Source organism: Eurytemora carolleeae, unplaced genomic scaffold (genome assembly GCF_000591075.1).
Source record: "Eurytemora carolleeae unplaced genomic scaffold, Eaff_2.0 scaffold453, whole genome shotgun sequence".
Taxonomy (NCBI): Eukaryota; Metazoa; Arthropoda; class Copepoda; order Calanoida; family Temoridae; genus Eurytemora; species Eurytemora carolleeae.
The window spans coordinates 95924-109199 of NW_019396460.1; the positions used below are offsets into that span (position 1 = coordinate 95924).

The following is a 13276-nucleotide window of genomic DNA, read 5'->3' on the forward strand; positions in this document are numbered from 1 at the left end:
ATGGATTAATTTTTCATGCAATTATCTACATATTTACTACAGATAATTTGTAAATTTTGATCAATTCTATAGATCAATTGTTCCTGCAATTATCTACTTATTTATCACAGATCTTTTATCAATTTTGATCAATTCTATACGCTGCGGCCATGGGTTAGGTTAAGTGTTGACACTTTCTGGGCCGAGCGCTGCGGCTAGATTAAATATAAATTGTGAAACATTTTTTTTAATTTGATATTATGGAGTTTGTATTTCAGAATTTTTTATTTTCAGGAGTTTGTCTCGTCAGGAGTTTGTCTCGTCAGGAGTTTGTCTCGTCAGGAGTTTGTCTTTCAGGAGTTTGTCTTTTCAGGAGTTTGTCTTTCCGGAGTTTGTCTTTCAGGAGTTTGTCTTTCAGGAGTTTGTCACGGCGCCCAATTGTTCATGCAATTATCTACTTATTTATCACAGATCATTTATCAATTTTGATCAATTCTATGGATCAATTGTTCATGCAATTATTTACATATTTATCACAGATCATTTGTAAATTTCGATCAATTCTATAGATCAATTGTTCCTACTATAATCTACTTATTTTTCACTGATCATTTATGAATTTTGATCAATTCTATGGATCAATTGTTCATGCAATTATTTACATATTTATCACAGATCATTTATCAATTTTGATCAATTCTATAGATCAATTGTTCCTACTATAATCTACCTATTTGTCACAGATCATCTATGAATTTTGATTAATTTTATAGATCAATTGTTCCTGCAACTATCTACTTATTTGTAACAGATCATTTATGAATTTTGATCAATTCTATAGATCAATTGTTCCTGCAATTATCTGCTTATTTGTCACGGATCATTTATCAATTTTGATATATTCTATAGATCAATTGTTCCTGCAATTATTTACTTATTTGTCACGGATCAATTATCAATTTTGATTAATTCTATAGATCAATTGATTTCCCTAAAACCGATTTTGGTAATTAAGTGGACTGTCGACAATATTTCAAGTGACCCTCCATTTAAAAATTTTCATTCCTGATTCACAACGGTTCCATTTTTCCTGAATCTGAGCAACCAAACAATTTAAAAAGTTGGATGCCCGAACCTTAATCGGAGCAACATTGAGGAAGATACAGGGTGTCCCAAAAAACATGGGAATTCAGTGACGAATTCGATATCGTCTTTGTTATGAATTAGCATTGTAATACCTAATTTCAAAAGCCATAGTATTATTATGTCTGCTAGAGTTTATTTAATGAAAAGGGTAAAAGACTGCAAAGATGTTTCTATAATGTCTCCGCAAGATGAACAGTGAATACGGACAAGTTTACTGTTTACAAGGTTACTGTTTGTATACTGTAATTTTCTTGTTTTACTAAGTACAGGGTGTCCCAAAAAACATGGGAATTCAGTGACGAATTCGATATCGTCTTTTCAAATAATTCTTAGATTTAGTATAGTGATACCTACTGAGAAAGCTGTAATCTGTAAGAGTTTCGTCTGCTATGTTTACATTTTGTTTGTTTATGTTTTGACTGCAACCGGTTGTACTTAGTAAAACAAGAAAATTACATTATACAAACAGAGTAAACTTGTCCGTATTCACTGTTCATCTTGCGGAGACATTATAGACACATCTTTGTAGTCTTTTACCCTTTTCATAAAATAAACTCTAGCAGACATAATAATATTATGGCTTTTGAAATTAGGTATTACAATGCTAATTCATAACAAAGACGATATCGAATTCGTCACTGAATTCCCATGTTTTTTGGGACACCCTGTATTATCGGTATTTATTCATCTGGAAAAGTGAGAATTTACCCCTTATTGTTTATGCTGGGTAAATCCGCAACTCACCTCTTTTGAGAAACCATGTTTTTAATTTTGATCAGACAAAAGTTTAAAGGGTATTTTTAGGCATTTGATTTTTTGAGTGTTACAATAAAATTACGTCGACAGTCCCTTTAAACTCGTAATACCACACACCAAAAATTGAAACAGTCCCTTTAAACTCATAATACCACACCAAATATTGAAACAGTCCCTTTAAACTCGTAATACCTCACACCAATTATTAAAACAGTCCATTTGAACCCTTAAAACCACACACCAAATATTGAAACAGTCCCTTTAAACTCGTAATACCACATACCAAATATTAAAACAGTCCCTTTAAACTCGTAATACCACACACCAAATATTGAAACAGTCCCTTTAAGCTCGTATTACCACGTACACACCAAATATTGAAACAGTCCCTTTAAACTCGTAAAAAAACTCGTAATACCACACACCAAATATTGAAACAGTCCCGTTAAACTCGTAATACCACACACCAAATATTGAAACAGTTCCTTTAAACTCGTAATACCACACACCAAATATTGAAACAGTCCCTTTAAGCTCGTAATATAACACACCAAATATTGAAATAGTCCCTTTAAACTCGTAATACCACACACCAAATATTGAAACAGTCCCTTTAAACTCGTAATACCACACACCAAATATTGAAACAGTCCCTTTAAACTCGTATAATAACACACACCAAATATTGAAACAGTCCCTTTAAACCCGTAATACCACACATCAAATATTGAAACAGTCCCTTTAAACTCGTAATACCACACACCAAATATTGAAACAGTCCCTTTAAACTCGTAAAACCACGTACACACCAAATATTGAAACAGTCCCTTTAAACTCGTAATACCACACACCAAATATTTAAACAGTCCCTTTAAACTTGTAACACCACGCACACAGCAAATATCGAATTATGTTTTATATATAATTATCAAGCAATTATACACTTTAAGTGAGATGTGTACAGAAATGTACAATTATATATTGTTTGTTTATATATTTACAAGCACATTTTTATCCTTTCTTGTCAAAATATCTTTTTATGTAAAATTCAATTTAAATAAATGTTTTGCCTTTAAAGATTATGTAGAGACTAGAGACTATAGTTTATTTAAAGCATTATAATTGAAATTGTTATAGTTTTATTTTTAGTTGTGCTAATGCATGATTTGGCAAATAATGTAAACAATTTAAACAGTTTAAAGATATAAGCGATATTATACTATACTTTATCATAATATACTTTACTATATACATAAAATATTAAAACAAACCACTTTTCAAAATTAAAATTGTTGTAATTAGTCGGTATATGATATAAAAGATGCATGGATTATAAAAAAGGATGGTTTGATAACATGGTCAGGGGGGGGCGGGTGATAGAGATCAAAAAGAGGATGAAGTGCAGAATAATAGGCGCTAAAAGGGAGGGATAGGCAGTGCATGTGACCAGTGCTTAGGATCCATTTCATTTTGATCCTGGATCCTGGATCCTGTATCCTGGATCCTGTATCCTGGATCCTGTATCCTGGATCCTGTATCCTGGATCCTGTATCCTGGATCCTGTATCCTGGATCCTGTATCCTGGATCCTGTATCCTGGATCCTGTATCCTGGATCCTGTATCCTGGATCCTGTATCCTGGATCCGCTCCAAGTCATGAATATTTCTTTAAAATTTACTACTTTTATTTTACACAAGAAGAAATTTTTAATTAGTTTTCTGTTTTTCTTTGCTTAAAACAGAATTTAATTATTTAAGCTTTTCTGAAAGTATGCATTTTACAGGCAAAACCCCCTGTCATTTTAAAATTAAAATAATGAACAATGTATAAAGAAATTTTACAAAAAAAGTTATCTGTTCGGTACAGCAACAAGATGTTGTTGACCTTTCATATTTCAAACTATGAATTCTGGTCGATAGAATAACCTTTGTTTTAAAATATGGAAGGTTTGAACAATCAGGTTGCAGAGATATATCAGAATATTTAAGTTTCTGTCAAGAACTATAACGTGTAAAGTAAACCAAACTCTTGATTGGATTAACGTGTTAAATATCCCAAAGTCTACAGCAGAGAAAAATAGATTTTTCGACTTGTAAGATATAAGAAGGTGTATAAAGATTGTAAACGGGCCTGTTTTTTGTGTTAAAATCAAAATCTAATAAATGTTTCTTGGCCATTTTGGATTTGTCAATTTGTGCAATGGAACCCTAAACTCTGGGAAAGGAAGACGACATTTAAAACATTTTACAAATGCAATTGGTGTTAATATAAAGCAAAGTATTTACTAATAGCATAGAAATAAACTTATTCAGTGGGGGTCTGTTTACACTGTACTGTGTTTTCATGTTCAATTGACTATTCGAAATCATAACATCAGTTGGCAAGGTTCATGATCTAGGCTGACAAATTTAGAAATGTAAAAATATTTCATTAATTGGAAAATGCTTGTTATATTTATTAATCAATAAATGTTTATGAATCTTTGGAATGGAAAAGAATAAAAAATAATTTTTTGATCGATTTGTTGCCAAACTTTAGTTTAATAATTTTTTTAAGACAAGAATCCTGAAAACATTTTTAGCGTGGTTTGCTAACTATATATAACTCATATTTTTGACTCGCCTTGTATGTCATTTAAATTACAACATAAAAAGAATTTGAATTTCTAATACCTTTATCTTTGCAGTTATAGACTTTTGATATTTCAAACTATTAATTCTAATAGATGAGAAAGTCTGAATTTAAAATGTCAAAATTTTACAGCAGCAGGTTGTAAAGATATAGGGATTATACTGTTTAGAGTTTTTGACCATGTGTAGTCATGACTTTGCTATTACATTTTTATAATTTCGGAAGAAAATCCAGCCGAGGGTTAGTTTTTATCGGAGAAAAGTAAAAGTGAAATCATTCAAAACTATTGTTCCCAAGGGCGTATACAGAAATAAATTTAGGGGGGGGGGTGAAAATTTCGCGAAGCGGAAAGATTTTTTCCCCTTTTCCCCCCTAGGAGCTCCTTGGGGGGGGGGGGGGCAAAATTTGAATTGTAAATTAAAAACATTTGGCTTCTTGGATATCAGGCATAAGCATAAGATACTTTATAGGTACACATACTACTGTCTGTTTTTAGAGAGACCCCACCCCCACCCTTGAAGCTGAATCTGATTGGCAACTACCCTTCCTACCCCAACTACCGTCTGTTTTTAAAGAGACCCCATCCCCACTCTTACCATGTGTTTATTCTATGTGCATGGTATACAATATGGGTATCGATTCTCATTAAATCAATTGTTTTAAGCTTGTTTCTGGCATTCATAACACTCTCCGACCTTTACTATCCTTACCACCCACCTTCTGAAGGGTGAACATTTCGTAGTCCAGAAACGGGGATGATTTTATACGTTCACCGCCAAACGCCCCACCCCATGAAGTTTTTTTTTGTCCTAGCACTCTCATTTTTGACACTATTACCGTGAAATTTTATTACCTTATCTATGGAGGAAAGAAAGATAGAAACCTTATCCTTGGAGGAAAGAAAGAGATGGGAACCATCCATGGAGGAAAGAAAGATAGAAACCTTATCCATGGAGGAAAGAAAGATAGAAACCTTATCTAAGGAGGAAAGAAAGAGGAACCTTATCCATGGAGGAAAGAAAGATAGAAACCTTATCCATGGAGGAAAGAAAGAAATAGGAACCTTATCCATGGAGGAAAGAAATATAGAAACCTTATCCATGGAGGAAAGAAAGATAGAAACCTTATCCATGGAGGAAAGAAAGAGATAGGAACCTTATCCATGGAGGAAAGAAAGAGGAACCTTATCCATGGAGGAAAGAAAGGAATAGGAACATTATCCATGGAGGAAAGAAAGATAGAAACCTTATCCATGGAGGAAAGAAAGAGATGGGAACCATCCATGGAGGAAAGAAAGATAGAAACCTTATCCATGGAGGAAAGAAAGATAGAAACCTTATCCATGGAGGAAAGAAAGAGGAACCTTATCCATGGAGGAAAGAAAGAAATAGGAACCTTATTCATGGAGGAAAGAAAGATAGAAACCTTATCCATGAAGGAAAGAAAGAGATAGTAATCCTTAACCATGGAGGAAAGAAAGTTAGGAACCTTATCCATGGAGAAAAGAAACATAGAAACTTTGTCCATGGAGGAAAGAAAGAGATAGGAAAGTTAACTATGGAAGAAAAAAAAGAAGATTGGATTATTTATGATAGAAAGATAGAAAGATGCCGGAGAAATAAAGGTAAGATAGGAGCAATATAAAAAAAGATAGGATGGGCTTCTTCAGGAAAGATAAGCAGAATAACATCATGGAGGAAAGGAGGATAAAAAGGAACCATGGATAAAAGAAAGATAGGACGGAACCACGGACAAAAGAGAGGAAACATGAGAAAATATTGGTAGAAAGCATGGAGAAAAGTTATAAAGGAAGCCTGAGGAAAGATAAGAAGTACGGAGCATTAAAACAAGAACAGTCTATGGTATTTTCCATCACGCGAAACTTACTTAACTCAGACATGCTATGTTCTGTCATCGAAAAACTGCACATTAGAATCACCGTGTTATACCCATATCTAGTACAATGGTGACCAGAAGAAAATGGAATGATTGTCGTCTTCATTCTTTCTTGGAATCATTATTTTACAAAATATTTGGAATTTTGTTTTTAAAAAAATCAAGAATCATCGATCTATTAATCAATCTATTAATCAGTCAATCTATCAATCAGTCAATCAATCAGTCAATCAATCTATTAGTCAATCAATTAATCTATTATCTATTAATCTATCTATCTACAAACCAATCAACCAATCATTCAATCAATTAATCTATTTTTCTATATATTGATCTATCTTTCTTTGTATTTTATATATCTATTTATATATCTATCTATTTATATATCTGTTTATTTATCTATTTATCTATATGTCTATCTAACTCTCCCTCCTGACCCTACCTATAAAATCTACTAACTATCTATCTATCTAATATTTCTATTGTTGAATGGGTTTAGTTTGGTTGCAACCACGGAACCTGTTGTATACCCCATACATACATTTACAGGCAACTCTTTATATTCAGTCATTCGTTCATCCTTTCATTCATTCATTCTTTTATCCTTTCATCCAATCATTCTGTTATTCTTTCATCCTATCATTCTGTTATTCTTTCATTCAATCATTTATTCATTATAATATTCTTTCATTCAATCCTTTATTCATTATAATATTCTTTCATCCAATCATTTATTTATTCAATCTTGCCTTTATCTATTCTTTTATTCCTGCCATAAATGCAGTTTGAACATACCAATATAAACTACGCTGTACATTGTCTGAGTATCTAACTGCGTTAATCCTTTAATAAGTAACACTTGTAAAGCCACTACACATAGCTGTGTATTATGATTAGATTATATATAATATTGTGAATGCACATTGGAACTTAAAATATCACATACAGATTTTGTAAATAAGATCAGTTAGAATCAGAACTCCACTTTGATTACAGTGTAGAGTAATTTGGTTTCGTTGAAACCAAAGAGAATAGAATATATTAGAGTGGAATTTACTACAAAAAAGTGTAAAACGGCCATTGTGTTGTACTGTTTCTATACATCAGGTGTACTTCACATATTTGTGCTTTATAACCTTTTGGGCCCTGGAATATCATTTTATAAAAATCTAGAATTAATATTAAAAGAAAACCAAATTATGAAATAGGCTGGTTTCATAATTGACCAATGATCATTTCACATAGACTCTATGGCTTTCACTTTACAAACGATGATTTTCCGTTTTAACAATAAATCAAATGATTTTCATTACCTAAATCATTTTATAAAGTTTATTTAACAACTTAAAAATATTCGAAATTGAAATGGATAGTCTAGGGAACATACTGTATTTATGTACTCTACTTCATATAATTTGTGAACATTTAAATGATATTTGTACACTTTGAACTCTCTTTCAGGCTGAAAGGGACTGACAAAATTCATACAAATTAAGATCATGTTATAAGTATTGGTATTGATCAATAGAACGCTATTGTTTGGTTGACATAGCAAACAAGATCTCACCCACAGGGGCGTACGAAAGCATTTGTCTAGGGGGGGGGCACATTTAGCGCGCGTCAGCGCGCAAAAAAATTATTGTGCCCCCCCTGAACAACCCCTTTTTGAAAAAAAATATTGATACTTTTGATACAAGCGTTAAAATAAGTTATTTATGTAATTTTCTTAAGAGGGGGCACAATGTCCACAAGGGGGGGGGGGGCACAAAATCAGGCAATCCCTCTTAATACTGTGGTGTAAGCTTCAAGTATCTATACGATGTAATTATACTTAAATGGAATACATGCGTAATTTCAAGTGACCCTCCATTTATAGAGTAGCATGTCCGATTTACCTTTGAAACCTTCGTTTCTCCGTCGTTTCTGAAGCAAGAAAAGTCACTTTTGTAGAGAAACCGCAAAAAAAAATATTCAATATGGGAGACATGGATATTTAATGCAATACTTGGTCACACACAGCTTTGAAGGGTATTGTGAATCAGAATATATTTATGTGTCAGACATTGATCATTAGATCAATACTGTCTTGTTGACATAGCAAACGTGATCGCACCCAGATAGTGGCGTTGATAGTTCACGGGATTGTAGCCGTGTGGATCGTGTCCTGTTTAAGACATTGATCATTAGATCACTATTTTCTGGTTGACATAGCAAACAAGATCGCACCCAGGTAGTGGCGTTGATAGTTCACGGCATTGTAGCCGTGTGGATCGTGTCCTGTGTCAGACATTGATCATTAGATCACTATTGTCTGGTTGACATAGCAAACAAGATCGCACCCAGATAGTGGCGTTGATAGTTCACGGGATTGTAGCCGTGTGGATCGTGTCCTGTGTCAGACATTGATCATTAGATCACTATTGTCTGGTTGACATAGCAAACAAGATCGCACCCAGGTAGTGGCGTTGATAGTTCACGGGATTGTAGCCATGTGGATCGTGTCCTGTTTAAGACATTGATCATTAGATCACTATTGTCTGGTTGACATAGCAAACAAGATCGCACCCAGGTAGTGGCATTGATAGTTCACGGGATTGTAGCCGTGTGGATCGTGTTCTGTTTGATATTCATAGCGGACGGATTGTATCTGGACTGATACATATGTAGACGAACTTTTAATTGAATTTGATTTATTCATCCTCTAATCATTTGATTTCATAATGATGTTTATAATGATTAGTAGTTCACATTTTTGAATTAATTTCATTGCTAATTTATTTACTTACTATTTTTATTGTTTTAATTCAGCCATTACAAACAGAGGCAATGAGTGATTTTTGATCTTATTTGATTCAATTATTTCTCTTTAAAGTTTTTATTTCGTGCGATCTTTTATAAAAAGAAATACAAAAATATGATTAATTGAAAGAGTAAATCCGCTTGAGGCGCCATTTTGTCTGAATTTTTTGTGTACACTTCAGCTTAACCGTTGCAATACAAACTATTTTAGTCCATTTTTATCTGAGTAATTTGAAAGGTTAAGCTTCATGCATTTTGTTGATTCTACAGTTTTGTTTAGTTTACATTTAGAGTAAATATACAAGTAAATATTTATTGGGGGGGGGGCAGTTCTAATAATCATGAAAATATGATACAATGAGAACAAAATGGTTTTCCAAAAAGGCAAGAAAATATGATAAGCCCCTAATCAACAGACTTTAATTTTGTCCCTTTCTGGAAACAGTTATTTTAAAATATATTAATTTTAGTGTGAAATCAGCTGACAGAAACTAAACTAAACCAAACCAAACTCCAGTATGAAGGTGGCCATCTTGATTGTTCTTATATCAAACATTTCAGTTGTATTTCCGGCAATAGCACAGGTACAATCTTAGATAAATTCAACAGTGCAGTGATCCGAACTGTACTGTACTGTACTGTACTTGGACTAAACACTGTACTGTACTGTACTGTACTGTACTGTACTGTACTGTACTGTACTGTACTGTACTGTAATGCACTGTTTAGTTCTGTACTGTACTTTTCTGTACTGTACTGCAGGTTGTTTACCTGGGAGGAATAACCTACCTACTCCCTGATGAATGCCCGGAGCGTGAAGGTAAAATATTCTTTAATTTTTATTGTACAGTTTACATGTACACTTTACAGTATAAAATGTACGCTGTACAGTTTACAATGTACGCTGTACAGTTTACAATGTACGCTGTATAGTTTACAATGTACTTTGTGCAGTGTACAATGTACGCTTTATAATGTACATGTACGCTGTAGACTGTATACCATAGTTCATTGAAAATAAAACAGTGGCTTAGTAATATTTACCTGTCCCCCCATTTGTTGTCTAAAATAGTTGAAACCACTTTTTTATACCCCCCTCAGTCCCCACGGATATTCTTTTCATGAATTTTTTACATTTTCAGTTTTTCCGTCAGAGTCTGATTATCAAAATAGGTATAATTATTATTATTAAAACAAGTTACAGGTACTTTTATCTAAATTCAAATTTTCGTTTAAAAAAATGATTTACAAATTTTTTTTAGACTCAGTGTGTAACCGATACCTTACAGACAGGTGAACTATTTATAAATCAAGAAAATTTGAGCTGGAGGCGAGTAAAGAATTGATTTTAAGCAGTTCTCCATGTATAGAGTGACATGTCAGATTCACAACTTCAGTCTGTGAACACCTCTGTTTTCTCTAGAAAAATGGATTATTTTCATATTCTGTATATTCTATCAATGCCTTTATCTTTCTCATTGTTACTCAGAAAGGTTTAAAGGATAGTGTAGTAAATTAGACATACAGCAACTTTTTTAATAATTGACTTTGAAAGTCCGTTTTATGCAGAGTACTTAAAGAATGCCTGATTCTTTTACAATTCAAGTTTTGCGCACTGTTGAGTTTTGATATCCTTATTTTTGGTGTTTGATTAGAGTATCTCACGGCTCAAATCATGGTGTATTTTTGTTTTTGATCAGAGTATCTCACTGCTCATATCATGGTGTATTTTTGGTGTTTGATCAGAGTATCTCACTGCTTAAATCATGGTGTATGTCAATCTAGACACAATTTATTTGTACTAATGATTTACTATCAATGTCAATCTGGACACAATTTATTTAAACCGGTTCCCAATCTATATCTATCTTTCAAGAAGAGGAGTCAGGATGCTTCTAGTTTGCTAACCAAGAAGTAATTACTCTCACACCGTAATCAAAGCGGATTCTAATTCCAACTGGGTGTATTTTGCTTTCTATGATACAGGTTCAGTTAATCAACGTAATTACAAGTTGTACGTTGTTATATACAAGCGTATGTTAACTAGACACATTACAGATGACGTTGTTATTTACAGACATAGGCAGGTTAGGTTAATCGCAATACAAGTTTTGCGTAGCTATTTACAAGTGCATTTAGATTTACAGACAATGTAAAACGTAATCTCTGTAATCTCTCATTATTCGCACACATTCTCTGTAGATTTTTTGGAATTTTTTTTGAAAAGACGACAATTGAAGAATTTTTAGAAATCAGCGAACAAATTCGTAAAGACTAAGAAATTCAATATAATGATGAAAAAGAATTAATAATTGATTAGTTGACAAATTTCTTTTGAGAAATATATTCCTAAACATCTAATTAGTTTACTATAGAATTTTCAATAGAAAACTTAAAATTTTAATCTACAGTCCCTTATAGGTATAAAATAAATTTAATTTTAATAGTTTAATTTTTTTCAAGGAACCAAGTTGACCGTACCTGTTTACACGGATGTTTGCAGGTCAGTCTAGGATTTTTTATTCGAGGGAGCAGGGAGCTCATCCAGATTTTTATTTTATATAGTTCTACTATATCAAAAAAAAACATTTAAAACTGTCCATACTTAATAAATCTAATTAAGTTCTATCTGTCAATAATTATTTATACAATTAAGTGCTATCTGTCAATAATTAATTAATATAATTAAGTGCTATCTGTCAATTATTAATTAATATAATTAAGTGCTATCTGTCAATTATTAATTAATATAATTAAGTGCTATCTGTCAAAAATTAATTAATTTAATTAAGTGCTATCTGTCCATAATTAATCAATATAATTAAGTGCTATCTGTCCATAATTAATCAATCTAATTGCTGTTAATATCTGTCAATAATAATTAATATAATTAAGTGCTATCTGTCAATTATTAATTAATATAATTAAGTACTATCTGTCAATAATTAGTTAATATAATTAAGTGATATCTGTCAATTATTAATTAATATAATTAAGTGCCATCTGTCAATTATTAATTAATATAATTAAGTGCTATCTGTCAATAATTAATTAATATAATTAAGTACTATCTGTCAATTATTAATCAATATAATTAAGTGCTATCTGTCAAAAATTAATTAATATAATTAAGTGCTATCTTTCAATTATTAATTAATATAATTAAGTGCTATCTGTCAATAATTAATTAATATAATTAAGTACTATCTGTTAATTATTAATTAATATAATTAAGTGCTATCTGTCAGTTATTAATTAATATAATTAAGTGCTATCTGTCAATTATTAATTAATATAATTAAGTGCTATCTGTCAATAATTAATATAATTAAGTGCTATCTGTCATGGAGCTGTTAACTTCCAAGACTGTCCCGTAAATGGAAGAAGGTAAGGGTGAGGGCACATAAATTTCTCTAGAAGGGGATTATTCATTTGGCGTACAGTCCCGTTTTTTGTCTCATATAATCTGTATTGTACTGTACTACCTGCTCTGGCATAGTTGAAATTCGGCCCGGTACATGCAATGAACTGGAAACAGGGAGTATTGAATAGAAGGGAGATAGAACTGAAGCGGCCTGCCCTACCATATGATTATACATGCTTTGCAGATGGTACTTCATTTGAATAAGAAATATTTTTCTGATGAACAATTAACACGTATACAAAAACCTATTCTGAATATTTCTTATAAAAATTCTGCATAAACGAATGCTTTCATTTCTCAACAATAATAACGATTTTAAAACAAATCAATTTGGTTTTTTGCCGGGACGCAATGTTATGCAAGCAATTACTAAGCTTTTAAACTATATTTTCAGCGCACTAAATAATAATGAATCTGTTTTACTTATCATGCTAGATATATCTAAAGCTTACGACTGTATTGATTACAAGATACTTCTAAAAAAGCTTTACAACGCAGGAATTAGGGGCAACACATTACAATGGTTTGAATCTTACGGGGCAGGGGGCAAAAAGTCGATATAAATGGTACCTTCTCGGACTTAGTCGAAATATTAGAGATAGGTCTTGTTCAAGGATCAAGTCTAAGCTGTTTACTGTTTATTAT

At 32.2% G+C, this 13276-nt stretch overlaps 2 long non-coding RNA genes across 2 annotated transcripts in view; both read left to right on the top strand.

Moving 5' to 3' along the window:
- The first annotated feature begins 7474 nt into the window (after positions 1 to 7474).
- Positions 7475 to 10372, top strand: LOC111703700 (uncharacterized). Its single transcript, XR_002765669.1, has 4 exons — positions 7475 to 7515; positions 9678 to 9791; positions 9970 to 10027; positions 10350 to 10372. It is a non-coding gene; the product is annotated as an uncharacterized LOC111703700 (long non-coding RNA).
- Positions 10373 to 10395: 23 nt separating this feature from the next.
- Positions 10396 to 13276, top strand: part of LOC111703701 (uncharacterized) — a 4329-nt gene continuing 1448 nt past the window's right edge. The window contains exons 1-4 of the long non-coding RNA XR_002765670.1: positions 10396 to 10411; positions 10470 to 10500; positions 11671 to 11710; positions 12541 to 12594. This is a non-coding gene — a long non-coding RNA (uncharacterized LOC111703701). The remainder of the gene's footprint in view (positions 10412 to 10469; positions 10501 to 11670; positions 11711 to 12540; positions 12595 to 13276) is intronic.